General features: G+C 44.2%; 1 pseudogene; it reads right to left on the bottom strand.

Moving 5' to 3' along the window:
* Positions 1 to 2,884: 2,884 nt before the first annotated feature.
* Positions 2,885 to 14,631, bottom strand: LOC123439199 (annotated as a pseudogene).
* Between the last annotated feature and the right edge of the window lie 340 nt (positions 14,632 to 14,971).

A 14,971-nucleotide genomic window follows, 5' to 3' on the forward strand; every position in this document is an offset into this window, starting at 1 on the left:
ACGCCGAACAGGGGAGGAGGGGAGGCACCAGATCGCACGCACCGGCCACCGCAAAAGCCGTCGCCGGACGTCGACGACCATCGGATCCCGTCTTCCGCGCGGTCAAGACACCAGATCCACCGCCCGCACGGCTGTTGGCCTGCCGTGCTTCGCCAATAAAGCCGCCGCTCCAGATCGGGGCTCCCCACGCAGAGGCAGGGCAGCCTAGCCCCGTCATCACCATCCTTGACGCCCCGGGCTTGCCCGACGGCTGCCTCAGGCGGCAGCGAGGAAGGGAGGGGGAGGGGGAGGCGGCTAGGGTTGGGAAGGAGGGAGGGAGACGTGCGTGCGTCAGATAGATAGATAGATCAACACTTGCAAAGTTGCCTTTGCCGAATGTAAGTTTACGGAATGCGACACTCCATAAACTGTTTGTCCAATGTATTATGTCTTGACCAAGTGTATGGTACAGAATGTGATTCCGGTAGCGTCTTAAATTTGATGCTTTTAGCATGTATAAAACTCGTTTTCCAAAATTTATGCAAGTTCTCTAAGATGTTCGATATTCTAATCTACAATACCATTGTCATAATTGTCGGCTGAGTTTCGAAAATTCATGATAAAGTTTCACACACCAACCGTTCCGCCATGTTCCACAAATTTAGAGTAGTCACATGGGTTGCACATAAGTTTTCTCTCGGGGGTACAAACATGTTTCTGAACAAATCTAGTGTTTATGTCTGGTCTCGAAATGATTTGGTACATTTCAACCCAATTTGAGCAAAGTTTCATGTACAACATTACACACGGATTAATGTACTGCAATTATTTCTCGCAAAAGAAGAGGCCTTATATAAACCGGAAAAAAAAGAATAGAGAGTATCATATATATTTTCATATCATTGTCCGTAAAATCCACTGTCTAGTGGCTACACTCCGTGCTTATCCAAATGGAATCGTGCTCTGGAGTGGAGATATCAATGACTTGACCAGATCTGTTTTTGCCGCTTATCCACTGTCTCGCAAAACACAAGTAGTGTAGTACTCCTTCCGTTTGTAAGATATAAGTTTTTAAGAGAAAATCATTAATAGATTACATAGAGATGTATATAAACATATTTTAGAATATAAATTTATTTACTTTGCTTTGTATGTAGACCGATAGTAAAAAAATTAAAAGACTTATATTTAGAAAAGGATAGAATAATTTACAGGTAAACTACAATGTCTAGTTGAGAGTGATGTATCAAGTTAAACACAAAAGCTACGAGTAGCGTACTAATCCGTCGATCAAGGCAAGCATGCATGCACGACCGGCATCTATTTACGCGTGCAGGCCACGTGATGGTTGCATGGGCACCCAACGTGTGCACCGTTGGGGGTACGTAACGCAAGTGCTGAAGCCATACGCGTGGCCATGCACCGTGCACTTTCGGACACAGTAGCAGTATTTAGCGCTATTCATCACTGGAGATGTCTGCTCCAACCTAGCTACGCAACTGAGCAGAACAGTCCAACGGGATTATGAAATAGAGCTCGCCGGTGACCAGATCCGCTTTTGCCGCCGGCTTGCCAATTCAAGGTTAGTATGAAGCCTAGGTACAAGTGATATCCGATAGATTAGACAAAAATGTTATAGCAAATGATGCATCAGTTTAATTACACGTGGACCCATGCATGCATCGAGTCTCGGTTTTTTGATACGGTTATTAGTAGGAAAAACCTTATACCTAGTATACTAGGATATTATTAGTTGCGTTGGAAAAGAGCAAGCGTTGCCGCTACTTAGCAGTAGCGCCGCAGCAGTACAAGTAAGGCCTTAGTAGTGGCGCTGGAAAACGAAAGAGCGTTACTGCTAAGCGGGACCCAACGAGCACATCACAATAGTTGTAGTAGTAGCGCGCCCTCGAAAATAACGCTATTGTTAAGATATTAGTAGTAGCGCTTTTTGCGAGAACACCAATACTATTATTGGGCCCAAGTTAGTAGTAGCGTTTTTTCACACAAGCACTACTACTAAGACCAATAACAGTAGCGCCATGAGGAAAATAGCGCTACTGCTACTGCTACTCGTGGCTAGTGGCACCTTTTCACCCACACCCCATCTCCCCACCTTCCTCCCGTTTGCCCTCTCCCCTGCTTTGCCCTCTTTCCTCTCTAAGTTACTTCTCCATCATTGTTGTCCTTCTTCTCCCTTCCTTCTACCTCTCTTCTCTCCCCACTAATGCTCCCCTTCACCATAATTCTCCTACATAAATGGTCTTTTCTAGCTCTGTTTTTCACATTTATTTGGCTCTCCCTCCTTTCGTACATATGGATCTAGCTAGATCATCTCTCTCCCTCTCCATTAGTTAGCTAGAGTCATCTCTCCTCCCAACAACTAGATTTAGCTAGCTATTTAGCCATCCATTTTCGATCCATATAGGTCGCTAAGGCCTAATGATCTAACCGTGCACAACCTCGTTCGGGATATAGGTGAGTAAATAATTGTGCATTTCAAGAATGTGAATATGTGTGTTTGCGATATGAACGAACTTGTGTGAGTGACATGCCCCGTAAGTTCCTTATGTTTTGCCGATATGATAATTTATTTTCGTTTCGGCGAATTTCAAGCAAACTCGATATGTCCTAATTTTAGACAAGGTCGTGCCAAATTTTTATATGAATTTTATGCATGCATGCATTTTGTTTATAACTCTTTTTCTTGTTATACCGTGCAATCATGAAGGTGAGTGGAAGGAAGGTGGCACGATACTTGTAATCTGTGGAACTAACAAGATGGAGGGTACCATTCAATGTGACTTTGTTTGCATATGCATATATGACAAACAAATACGTACATAAAATGGAAACAAAATGCCACAAATATAATATCCGCAGGATGGAGGGGCAAATTTTTATTGCACAATTCAATCTCTACCTTTTTTTTTCATGGTATCACGTTCTTTTGAACCAGATTCCAGCTATTAGGGTACATGATATACATAAGGCATTCAACTTTACAATAAAATCTTGGCTTCAAAAACCATGTATACTAAACTGATCCTTTGAAAATTCATACGGAAACTGGTCCTTTAAAACTTCCAGCGACATTCCTGTATACCGAATGGAGCCGTAGCAGGGGAAGGGGAAGTAGCATGCTCTCAACATTCTAGCTTCCTTGAATGATTTGCAAGTAGGTTGAATGTGGATGGTGATTTTGCAAAAATAACTCATAACCATCGTCCATGTGTTCTGCACCTTCAGGGAAGAGCTGCCATAGAAGGCAGCCTCTTCCAACCATTCCACTCTCCCAAGAGCCCAATAAATTGTTGTACACTGTCTGCATGAAAGTTTTGCGGAACTCGTTTTCAAACTTGCCATCCTTCAGTGATAATCCGAACTCCCCGATCACAATGGGCATGGCCAGCAAGTTTGCTGCATCATCAATATGTTGTTGCATCCAAGTGTTTACAAAATGAACGTGTCTTTCCTCTATTGAGTCAGGCAACCTAGCAAAAAGTCCCAAGTTCAGCCCTGATAGTAAATTACGTATTTCTGTGAATGGTTTAATTCAGCCGCTATAGCTACTCAGCTGTATATGTTATGTGGGATCAGACATGAGGACTTACCAAGTGTTTGAATAAATATGAACTGAAGCTAAATCAATTCCCACTGCTTGATGGTTCCTGATAAAGTCCGTTCCAACATGCCCTGAATAATCATCTGGGTTGATGAGCAAGAGTTCGGGAGTAGACGGACCATAATACCCTTCAATACCAATATCCACCAGGTGCACCGTATCTAGTATCTATAGACTTGAGTAAGATGCCATCTCTTCTATCCATGCCTACAAGAACCCAATTTCTTCAAAATGCACAGTGGACAAACATACATGGAACGTAAAAGTTCACAAAAATAAGACCACAATAAAGGACCTGCAGCGTATCGCATGATGGATCTGAAGGGCAACGCGGCTCGTTAATCAGCTCCCAGGCAAAGGATAGTAGGATCGTCTTTGTAGGCCTCATTTGTGATTGTGTTTATTCTTGACAAAACAGCCTAAACAAAGGAAACATATGCACAATATTGAAACTCTGGTATAATAGGAATACAGTACTACAGAATTTAGAGATGGCAAACTAAAATTAGCAACACTTAGACACAAAACATAGAAGGGGAAACGTATACCCACCTCGTATTGTACACTAACATACCGCCGTAAGCACCTCGCATTGTACCCACCTCGTATTACGTACGTACGGCGGCCTGCAGTGTAAAGTACGAGGTGGGTATACGTTGCCCTTCTATGTTTTGTGGAGGGGGGTGGGTCTACCTAGGTAAACCTCAATTAGCAATAACAATTTGTTGGTGTCATATCATATAGCTAAGCATATTATGATTTCCATTGGTCACGCAACATGATAGATATCAAGAACCCATTTTCGATGGCTATCTGAGGGAAGGAACCAGAAATTTACCTCAACAAAAGCTTTGTAGTACCCTTTAAGTGTTGGATCAGAGAAGAAGTCATCGTCAGAAGTAAGATCCACGCCAGCCTCCTTGCCCCATCTTACTGTTGGAATTATGTCCTAGAGGCAATAATAAATATAGTTATTATTATAATTCCTGTATCAAGATAATCGTTTATTATCCATGCTATAATTGTATTGAATGAAGACTTATATACATGTGTGGATACATAGACAAAACACTGTCCCTAGCAAACCTCTAGTTGGCTAGCCAGTTGATCAAAGATAATCAGTGTCTTCTGATTATGAACAAGGTGTTGTCGCTTGATAACTGGATCACGTCATTAGGAGAATCACGTGATGGACTAGACCCAAACTAATAAACGTAGCATGTTGATCGTGTAATTTTGTTGCTACAGTTTTCTGGGTGTCAAGTATTTGTTCCTATGACCATGAGATCATATAACTCACTGACACCGGAGGAATACTTTGTGTGTATCAAACGTCGCAACGTAACTGGGTGACTATAAAGATGCTCTACAGGTATCTCCGAAGGTGTTCGTTGAGTTAGTATGGATCGAGACTGGGATTTGTCACTCTGTGTGACGGAGAGGTATCTCGGGGCCCACTCGGTAATACAACATCACACACAAGCCTTGCAAGCAATGTGACTTAGTGTAAGTTGTGGGATCTTGTATTACGGAACGAGTAAAGAGACTTGCCGGTAAACGAGATTGAAATAGGTATGCGGATACTGACGATCGAATCTCGGGCAAGTAACATACCGAAGGACAAAGGGAATGACATACGGGATTATATGAATCCTTGGCACTGAGGTTCAAACGATAAGATCTTCGAAGAATATGTAGGATCCAATATGGGCATCCAGGTCCCGCTATTGGATATTGACCGAGGAGTATCTCGGGTCATGTCTACATAGTTCTCGAACCCGCAGGGTTTGCACACTTAAGGTTCGACGTTGTTTTATGCGTATTTGAGTTATATGGTTGGTTACCGAATGTTGTTCGGAGTCCCGGATGAGATCACGGACGTCACGAGGGTTTTCAGAATGGTCCGGAAATGAAGATTGATATATAGGATGACCTCATTTGATAACCGGAAGGTTTTCGGAGTTACCGGGAATGTACCGGGAATGACGAATGGGTTCCGGGAGTTCACCGGGGGGGGGGGGGGGGGGAACCCACCCAGGGGAAGCCCATAGGCCTTGGGGGTGGTGCACCAACCCTTAGTGGGCTGGTGGGACAGCCCAAGAAGGCCCTATGCGTCATAGGAAGAAAATCAAAGAGAAAAGAAAAAAAAAGGAGGTGGGAAAAGGGGGAAGGACCCCTCCTTCCAAACCTAGTTGGACTCGGTTTGGAAGGGGAGGGTTCCCCCCTTAGGCTCGGCCGACCCCCTTGGGAGTCCTTGGACCCCAAGGCAGGGCTCCCCCTCCTCCCCCTATATATACGGAGGTTTTAGGGCTGATTTGACACAACTTTGCCACGGCAGCCCGACCACATATCTCCACGGTTTTACCTCTAGACCGCGTTTCTGCGGATCTCGGGCGGAGCCCTGCCGAGACAAGATCATCACCAACCTCCGGAGCACCGTCACGCTGCCGGAGAACTCTTCTACCTCTCCGTCTCTCTTGCTGGATCAAGAAGGCCGAGATCATCGTCGAGCTGTACGTGTGCTGAACGCGGAGGTGTCGTCCGTTCGGCACTAGATCGTGTGGCTGATCGCGGGACGGTTCACGGGGTGGATCGAGGGACGTGAGGACGTTCCACTACATCAACCGCGTTCACTAACACTTCTGCTGTACGGTCTACAAGGGTACGTAGATCACACATCCCCTCTCATAGATGGACATCACCATGATAGGTATTCGTGCGCGTAGGAAATTTTTTGTTTCCCTTGCGACGTTCCCCAACAGTGGCATCATGAGCTAGGTTCATGCGTAGATGTCTTCTCGAGTAGAACACAAAAGTTTTTGTGGGCGGTGATGTGCGTTTTGCTGCCCTCCTTAGTCTTTTCTTGATTCCACGGTATTGTTGGATTGAAGCGGCTTGGACCGACATTACTCGTACGCTTACGAGAGACTGGTTTCATCGCTACGAGTAACCCCATTGCTCAAAGATGACTGGCAAGTGTCAGTTTCTCCAACTTTAGTTGAATCAGATTTGACCGAGGAGGTCCTTGGATGATGTTAAATAGCAACTCATATATCTCCGGTGTGGTGTTTGCGTAAGTAAGATGCGATCCTACTAGATACCCATGGTCACCACGTAAAACATGCAACAACAAAATTAGAGGACGTCTAACTTGTTTTTGCAGGGTATGCTTCTGATGTGATATGGCCAACGATGTGATGTGATATATTGGATGTATGAGATGATCATGTTGTAATAGATAATATCGACTTGCACGTCGATGGTACGGCAACCGACAGGAGCCATAGGGTTGTCTTTATACTAATGTTTGTGCTTGCAGATGCGTTTACTATTTTGCTAGGATGTAGATTTAGTAATAATAGCATGAGTAGCACGACAACCCCGATGGTGACACGTTGATGGAGATCATGGTGTGGCGCCGGTGACAAGAAGATCGTGCCGGTGCTTGGTGATGGAGATCAAGGAGCACGTGATGATGGCCATATCATGTCACTTATGAATTGCATGTGATGTTAATCCTTTTATGCACCTTATTTTGCTTAGAACGATGGTAGCATTATGAGGTGATCTCTCACTAAAATTTCAAGATGAAATTGTGTTCTCCCCGACTGTGCACCGTTGCTACAGTTCGTCGTTTCCAGACACCACGTGATGATCGGGTGTGATAGACTCAACGTTCACATACAACGGGTGCAAAACAGTTGCGCACACGGAACACTCGGGTTAAGCTTGACGAGCCTAGCATGTGCAGACATGGCCTCGGAACACATGAGACCGAAAGGTCGATCATGAATCATATAGATGATATGATTAGCATGGGGATGCTTACCACTGAAACTATGCTCAACTCACGTGATGATCGGACTTGAGCTAGTGTAAGTGGATCATGAACCACTCAAATGACTAGAGAGATGTACTTTTTGAGTGGGAGTTTAGCGAGTAATTTGATTAAGTTAAACTCTAATTATCTTGAACATAGTCTAAGTCCACTTTGAATATATTTGTGTTGTAGATCATGGCTCACGCGACAGTCACCCTGAATTTTAATACGTTCCTAGAGAAAGCTAAGTTGAAAGATGATGGAAGCAACTTTGTAGACTGGGCTCGTAATCTTAAGCTAATCTTACAAGCTGGGAAGAAGGATTATGTCCTTAATGATGCGCTAGGAGATGAACCACCCGCTACGGCTGATCAGGATGTTAAGAACGCTTGGTTAGCACGTAAGGAGGACTACTCAGTAGTTCAATGTGCAGTCTTGTATGGCTTAGAACCGGGACTTCAACGTCACTTTGAGCGTCATGGAGCATTTGAGATGTTCCAGGAGTTGAAGTTTATCTTTCAGAAGAACGCCCGGATCGAAAGGTATGAGACCTCCGATAAATTCTATGCTTGCAAGATGGAGGAGAACTCGTCTGTCAGTGAACATGTGCTCAAAATGTCTGGGTACTCAAACCGTCTAGCTAAGCTGGGGATTGAACTCCCGGAAGAAGCTATCACTGACAGAATCCTTCAATCACTGCCGCCAAGCTATAAAGGCTTTGTGTTGAACTACAACATGCAAGGGATGAACAAGTCTCCCGGCGAATTGTTTTCAATGTTGAGAGTCGCAGAGTCTGAACTCCGTAAAGAGCATCAAGTGTTGATGGTGAATAAGACCACTAGTTTCAAGAGAAACGGCAAAGGCAAGAAGGGTAATTCAAAGAAGAGCGGCAAGCCTGTTGCCAATCCGACGAAGAAACCCAAAGCTGGACCTAAGCCTGAAACAAAGTGTTACTATTGCAAGGGTATGGTTCACTGGAAGCGCAATTGCCCCAAGTATCTGGCTGATAAGAAGGCGGCCAAAGAAAAATCAGGTATATTTAATATACATGTTATTGATGTGTACTTAACCGGCTCTCGTAGTAATGCCTGGGTATTCGATACCGGTTCTGTTGCTCATATTTGCAACTCGAAACAGGAACTGCGGAATAGACGAAGGCTGGCGAAAGATCAAGTGACGATGTGCGTAGGAAATGGTTCCAAGGTTGATGCAATCGCCGTCGGCACAGTTTCACTTCAGTTACCATCAGGATTAGTTATGAACTTGAATCATTGTTATTTAGTGCCTGCGTTGAGTATGAACATTATATCTGGATCTTGTTTATTGCGAGACGGTTACTCTTTTAAGTCAGAGAATAATGGTTGTTCTATTTCTATGAGTAACATCTTTTATGGTCATGCACCCAATGTGAGAGGATTATTCATATTGAATCTTGATAGCGATACACACATACATAACATTGAGACCAAAAGAGTTAGAGTTAACAATGATAGCGCCATATTTTTGTGGCACTGTCGCTTAGGTCATATTGGTGTAAAGCGCATGAAGAAACTCCATGCCGATGGACTTTTGGAGTCACTTGACTTTGATTCACTTGACACGTGCGAACCATGCCTCATGGGCAAGATGACTAAAACTCCGTTCTCCGAAACAATGGAGCGTGCAAGTGACTTATTGGAAATCATACATACCGATGTGTGTGGTCCGATGAGCGTAGAGGCACGCGGCGGATATCATTATTTTCTCACCTTCACTGACGATTTGAGTAGATATGGTTATGTCTACTTAATGAAGCACAAGTCTGAAACATTTGAAAATTTCAAGCAATTTCAGAGTGAAGTTGAAAATCATCGTAACAAAAAGATCAAGTTCCTACGGTTTGATCGTGGGGGTGAATATCTGAGTTTCGAGTTTGGTGCTCACTTAAGACAATGTGGAATTGTTTCACAGTTGACACCGCCTGGAACGCCACAGCGTAATGGTGTGTCCGAACGTTGTAATCGTACTTTATTAGAGATGGTGCGATCTATGATGTCTCTTACCGATTTGCCGTTATCGTTTTGGGGTTATGCATTAGAAACAGCTGCATTCACTTTAAATAGGGCACCATCAAAATCCGTTGAGACGACACCATACGAACTGTGGTATGGCAAAAGGCCAAAGTTGTCGTTTCTTAAAGTGTGGGGATGTGATGCTTATATCAAAAAGCTTCAGCCTGAAAAGCTGGAACCCAAAGCGGAAAAGTGCATCTTCATAGGTTACCCAAAAGAGACAGTTGGGTACACCTTCTATCTCAAATCCGAGGGCAAAGTGTTTGTTGCTAAAAATGGAGCTTTTCTCGAGAAGGAGTTTCTCTCGAGAGAATTGAGTGGGAGGAAGATAGAACTTGATGAGGTTGTCGAACCTCTCATCCCTCTAGATGGTGGCGCAGGGCAAGGGGAAACCTCTGTCGTTGCGACGCCGGTTGAGGAGGAAGTTAATGATGATGATCATGAAACTCCGGTTCTAGTTTCTATCGAACCATGCAGGTCAACGAGACCATGTGCTACTCCAGAGTGGTATGGTAATCCCGTCTTGTCAATCATGTTGTTAGACAACAATGAACCTGCAAGTTATGAAGAAGCAATGGTGGGCCCGGATTCCAACAAATGGCTAGAAGCCATGAAGTCCGAGATAGGATCCATGTATGAGAACAAAGTGTGGACTTTGGAAGTACTACCTGAGGGCCGCAAGGCCATTCAGAACAAATGGATCTTTAAGAGGAAGACGGACGCTGACGGCAATGTGACCGTTTATAAAGCTCGACTTGTGGCAAAGGGTTTTTCACAAGTTCAAGGAGTTGACTACGATGAGACATTCTCACCCGTAGCGATGCTTAAGTCCGTCAGAATCATGTTAGCAATAGCTGCATTTTTCGATTATGAAATCTGGCAGATGGATGTCAAAACGGCGTTCCTTAACGTTTTCCTTAAGGAAGAGTTGTATATGATGCAACCCGAAGGTTTTGTCTATCCTAAGAATGCTAACAAAGTGTGCAAGCTCCAGCGATCCATTTATGGATTGGTGCAAGCATCTCGGAGTTGGAACAAACGCTTTGATGAGGTGATCAAAGCATTTGGGTTTATACAAGTGGTTGGAGAATCTTGTATTTACAAGAAAGTGAGTGGGAGCTCTGTGGCGTTTGTAATATTATATGTGGATGACATATTGCTGATTGGAAACAACGCAGAGTTTTTGGAGAGCATAAAGGATTACTTGAATAAAAGTTTCTCTATGAAGGACCTAGGAGAAGCTGCTTACATTCTAGGCATTAAGATCTACAGGGATAGATCAAAACGCCTGATAGGACTTTCACAAAGCACATACCTTGATAAAGTTTTGAAGAGGTACAAAATGGAACAGTCCAAGAAAGGGTTCTTGCCAGTTTTACAAGGTACGAGATTGAGTAAGACTCAGTGCCCAGCAACTGATGAGGATAGAGAGCATATGAGCACCGTCCCCTATGCTTCAGCCATAGGTTCTATCATGTATGCAATGCTGTGCACTAGACCGGACGTTAGCCTGGCCATAAGTATGGCAGGTAGGTTCCAGAGTAATCCAGGAGTGGATCACTGGACGACGGTCAAGAATATCCTGAAGTACCTAAAAAGGACTAAGGATATGTTTCTCGTGTATGTAGGTGATGAAGAGCTTGCCGTAAAAGGTTACATCGATGCAAGCTTCGACACAGATCCGGACGACTCTAAGTCGCAGACCGGATACGTATTCATTCTTAATGGGGGTGTGGTAAGCTGGTGCAGTTCCAAGCAGAGCGTCGTAGCAGATTCTACATGTGAAGCGGAGTACATGGCTTCCTCGGAGGCGGCTAAGGAGGGTGTCTGGATGAAGAAGTTCATGACGGATCTTGGAGTGGTGCCAAGCGCACTGAATCCAATAACCTTGTTCTGTGACAACACGGGTGCCATTGCCCTATCAAAGGAACCACGGTTTCACAAGAAGTCCAGACACATCAAACGACGCTTCAACCTCATCCGCGACTACGTCGAAGGGGAGGACGTAAATATATGCAAAGTGCCCACGGATCTGAATGTAGCAGACCCGCTGACTAAACCTCTTCCACGGGCAAAGCATGATCAACACCAGAACTGTATGGGTGTTAGATTTATTACAATGTAATTCGCATGATGATGTGAGGGCTAGATTATTGACTCTAGTGCAAGTGGGAGACTGTTGGAATTATGTCCTAGAGGCAATAATAAATATAGTTATTATTATAATTCCTGTATCAAGATAATCGTTTATTATCCATGCTATAATTGTATTGAATGAAGACTTATATACATGTGTGGATACATAGACAAAACACTGTCCCTAGCAAGCCTCTAGTTGGCTAGCCAGTTGATCAAAGATAATCAGTGTCTTCTGATTATGAACAAGGTGTTGTTGCTTGATAACTGGATCACGTCATTAGGAGAATCACGTGATGGACTAGACCCAAACTAATAGACGTAGCATGTTGACCATGTCATTTTGTTGCTACTGTTTTCTGCGTGTCAAGTATTTGTTCCTATGACCATGAGATCATATAACTCACTGACACCGGAGGAATACTTTGTGTGTATCAAACGTCGCAACGTAACCGGGTGACTATAAAGATGCTCTACAGGTATCTCCGAAGGTGTTCGTTGAGTTAGTATGGATCGAGACAGGGATTTGTCACTCCGTGTGACGGAGAGGTATCTCGGGGCCCACTCGGTAATACAACATCACACACAAGCCTTGCAAGCAATGTGACTTAGTGTAAGTTGCGGTATCTTGTATTACGGAACGAGTAAAGAGACTTGCCGGTAAACGAGATTGAAATAGCTATGCGGATACTGACGATCGAATCTCGGGCAAGTAACATACCGAAGGACAAAGGGAATGACATACGGGATTATATGAATCCTTGGCACTGAGGTTCAAACGAAAAGATCTTCGTAGAATATGTAGGATCCAATATGGGCATCCAGTTCCCGCTATTGGATATTGACCGAGGAGTCTCTCGGGTCATGTCTACATAGTTCTCGAACCCGCAGGGTCTGCACACTTAAGGTTCGACGTTGTTTTAGGCGTATTTGAGTTATATGGTTGGTTACCGAATGTTGTTCGGAGTCCCGAATGAGATCAGGGACGTCACGAGGGTTTCCGGAATGGTCCGGAAACGAAGATTGATATATAGGATGACCTCATTTGATTACCGGAAGGTTTTCGGAGTTATCGGGAATGTACCGGGAATGACGAATAGGTTCCGGGAGTTCACCGGGGGGGGGGGGGGCAACCCACCTAGGGGAAGCCCATAGGCCTTGGGGGTGGCGAACCAGCCCTTAGTGGGCTGGTGGGACAGCCCAAGAAGGCCCTATGCGCCATAGGAAGAAAATCAAAGAGAAAAGGAAAAAAAAGAGGAGGTGGGAAAAGGGGGAAGGCCTCCTCCTTCCAAACCTAGTTGGACTCGGTTTGGAAGGGGAGGGTTCCCCCCTTAGGCTCGGCCGACCCCCTTGGGAGTCCTTGGACCCCAAGGCAAGGCTCCCCCTCCTCCCCCTATATATACGGAGGTTTTAGGGCTGATTTGACACAACTTTGCCACGGCAGCCCGACCACATATCTCCACGGTTTTACCTCTAGATCGCGTTTCTGCGGAGCTCGGGCAGAGCCCTACCGAGACAAGATCATCACCAACCTCCGGAGCACCGTCACGCTGCCGGAGAACTCTTCTACCTCTCCGTCTCTCTTGCTGGATCAAGAAGGCCGAGATCATCGTCGAGCTGTACGTGTGCTGAACGCGGAGGTGCCGTCCGTTCGGCACTAGATCGTGGGACTGATCGCGGGACGGTTCGCGGGGCGGATCGAGGGACGTGAGGACGTTCCACTACATCAACCGCGTTCACTAACGCTTCTGTTGTACGGTCTACAAGGGTACGTAGATCACACATCCCCTCTCGTAGATGGACATCACCATGATAGGTATTCGTGCGCGTAGGAAATTTTTTGTTTCCCTTGCGACGTTCCCCAACACTTACATACTGTGCCTTCCCTCCATAATCTTCCCAGTTATTACATAGTGACAATATTAACCGCATCTTATACCTTTTTGCCTCGCTCACCACAAAATCTAGTGCCTGGCAAAAAGACACGATAAAATCAGACACCAAACCCCAAAGAAACACAACTGTTGTGCAGTGATCAACCTTTTATACCGAAAAATGCATGGGGGGAGGAGGTAGGTCTTGGAGGATCCACCTCCTGTGGATTTGATCCGCGCCATCCATGGCCGGGTTCAGGTCCTCCTATGGTCTCCATGGCGTCGGGCTAGATAGCTAGGGTTCCGGCCTGATCTTCTTGATAGAAGGAGAGAAGAGCCTTTGATATTACTCCTGGCAGGCGTTGTTTAATGGATTTACAACAAACTATTTATATGTCTAGGATTTTTTTGGTTTTTTATTCCCGCATGATGTGATAAAATATTCTGAGTACCAGGAACTTTCCAGTAGACCCAAAGGCTGAAACAAACTTAATGTTAGTCTCTATACATACATGTGAATATGTAATTCCCAAGGATACAAAGTTATATGACCTTAAAATACACTATGACCACAACCAGACAAATGACGAACAATGAGGCAATATTTATTTTTGCTTACATGAGATCTTGGCAGCCAAATTTCTATTCGTGTGAACACCATTAAATGCTAAAGTACTGCTACTATGACTACACATGAACTTTTCATTCTGTGGTAAAATCATGGCTTTTTCAAAACAAACAAAGGCATGGAAATTTCATTAAAGAAAATTTTGAAACCGAAGCAAAATTCCAAGTTTAATCTTGTAAGACATGGTCCAGACCGGATAATGTTGCATAAGAATATTAGGCTGTACCTAGCCTCGAGTGATGGGGCACTTCTCCTCTGCATAAGTTAACATATTGTATGTAAGCGCCCAATACTGTACAAATACAAAAGACATTAGAACTAAAAATATGGAAATATGACAATGAATAGCCTACTTTGAACTTATTTTGCATTCAAGTACAATGGCTATTTGATTAAGACGACCCAGACAAAAATTGGATTTTTGTTCATAATGAGATCACGAACAATATAGGAGAAAAAAGAATGGTCGACCAAAGCTCACTGAATGGCATATATGAACTAAACTTAACCTGAATATGATACAAAATTTGTAACAAACTTCAGTTAATTTATGCAAATGAATTTTAGATGTACAATTCAGTGATGTCGACTATTCGAAGCATCTTACAAACATATGTAATTTCTGAAACTATTTATATTCCTGGTGTTCACTCTGCACTACTAAAAAGCTTAATTGTGTGCAAAAAGAAATTGCCAGCAATAATCAACATGAGTATTTGTATCAGCAGAAAATAATACCAAGAACGGAAATTAGCAGACATGGATGGATAACATACCTAGGAGACGAGGCCGCACCATTCCCAACGACGTCGCCATGTGTGTCTCCGCTGCGTCCGCACCTCTATGAATTCATATTCGCGC

Source organism: Hordeum vulgare, chromosome 3H (assembly GCF_904849725.1).
Source record: "Hordeum vulgare subsp. vulgare chromosome 3H, MorexV3_pseudomolecules_assembly, whole genome shotgun sequence".
Classification (NCBI taxonomy): domain Eukaryota; kingdom Viridiplantae; phylum Streptophyta; class Magnoliopsida; order Poales; family Poaceae; genus Hordeum; species Hordeum vulgare.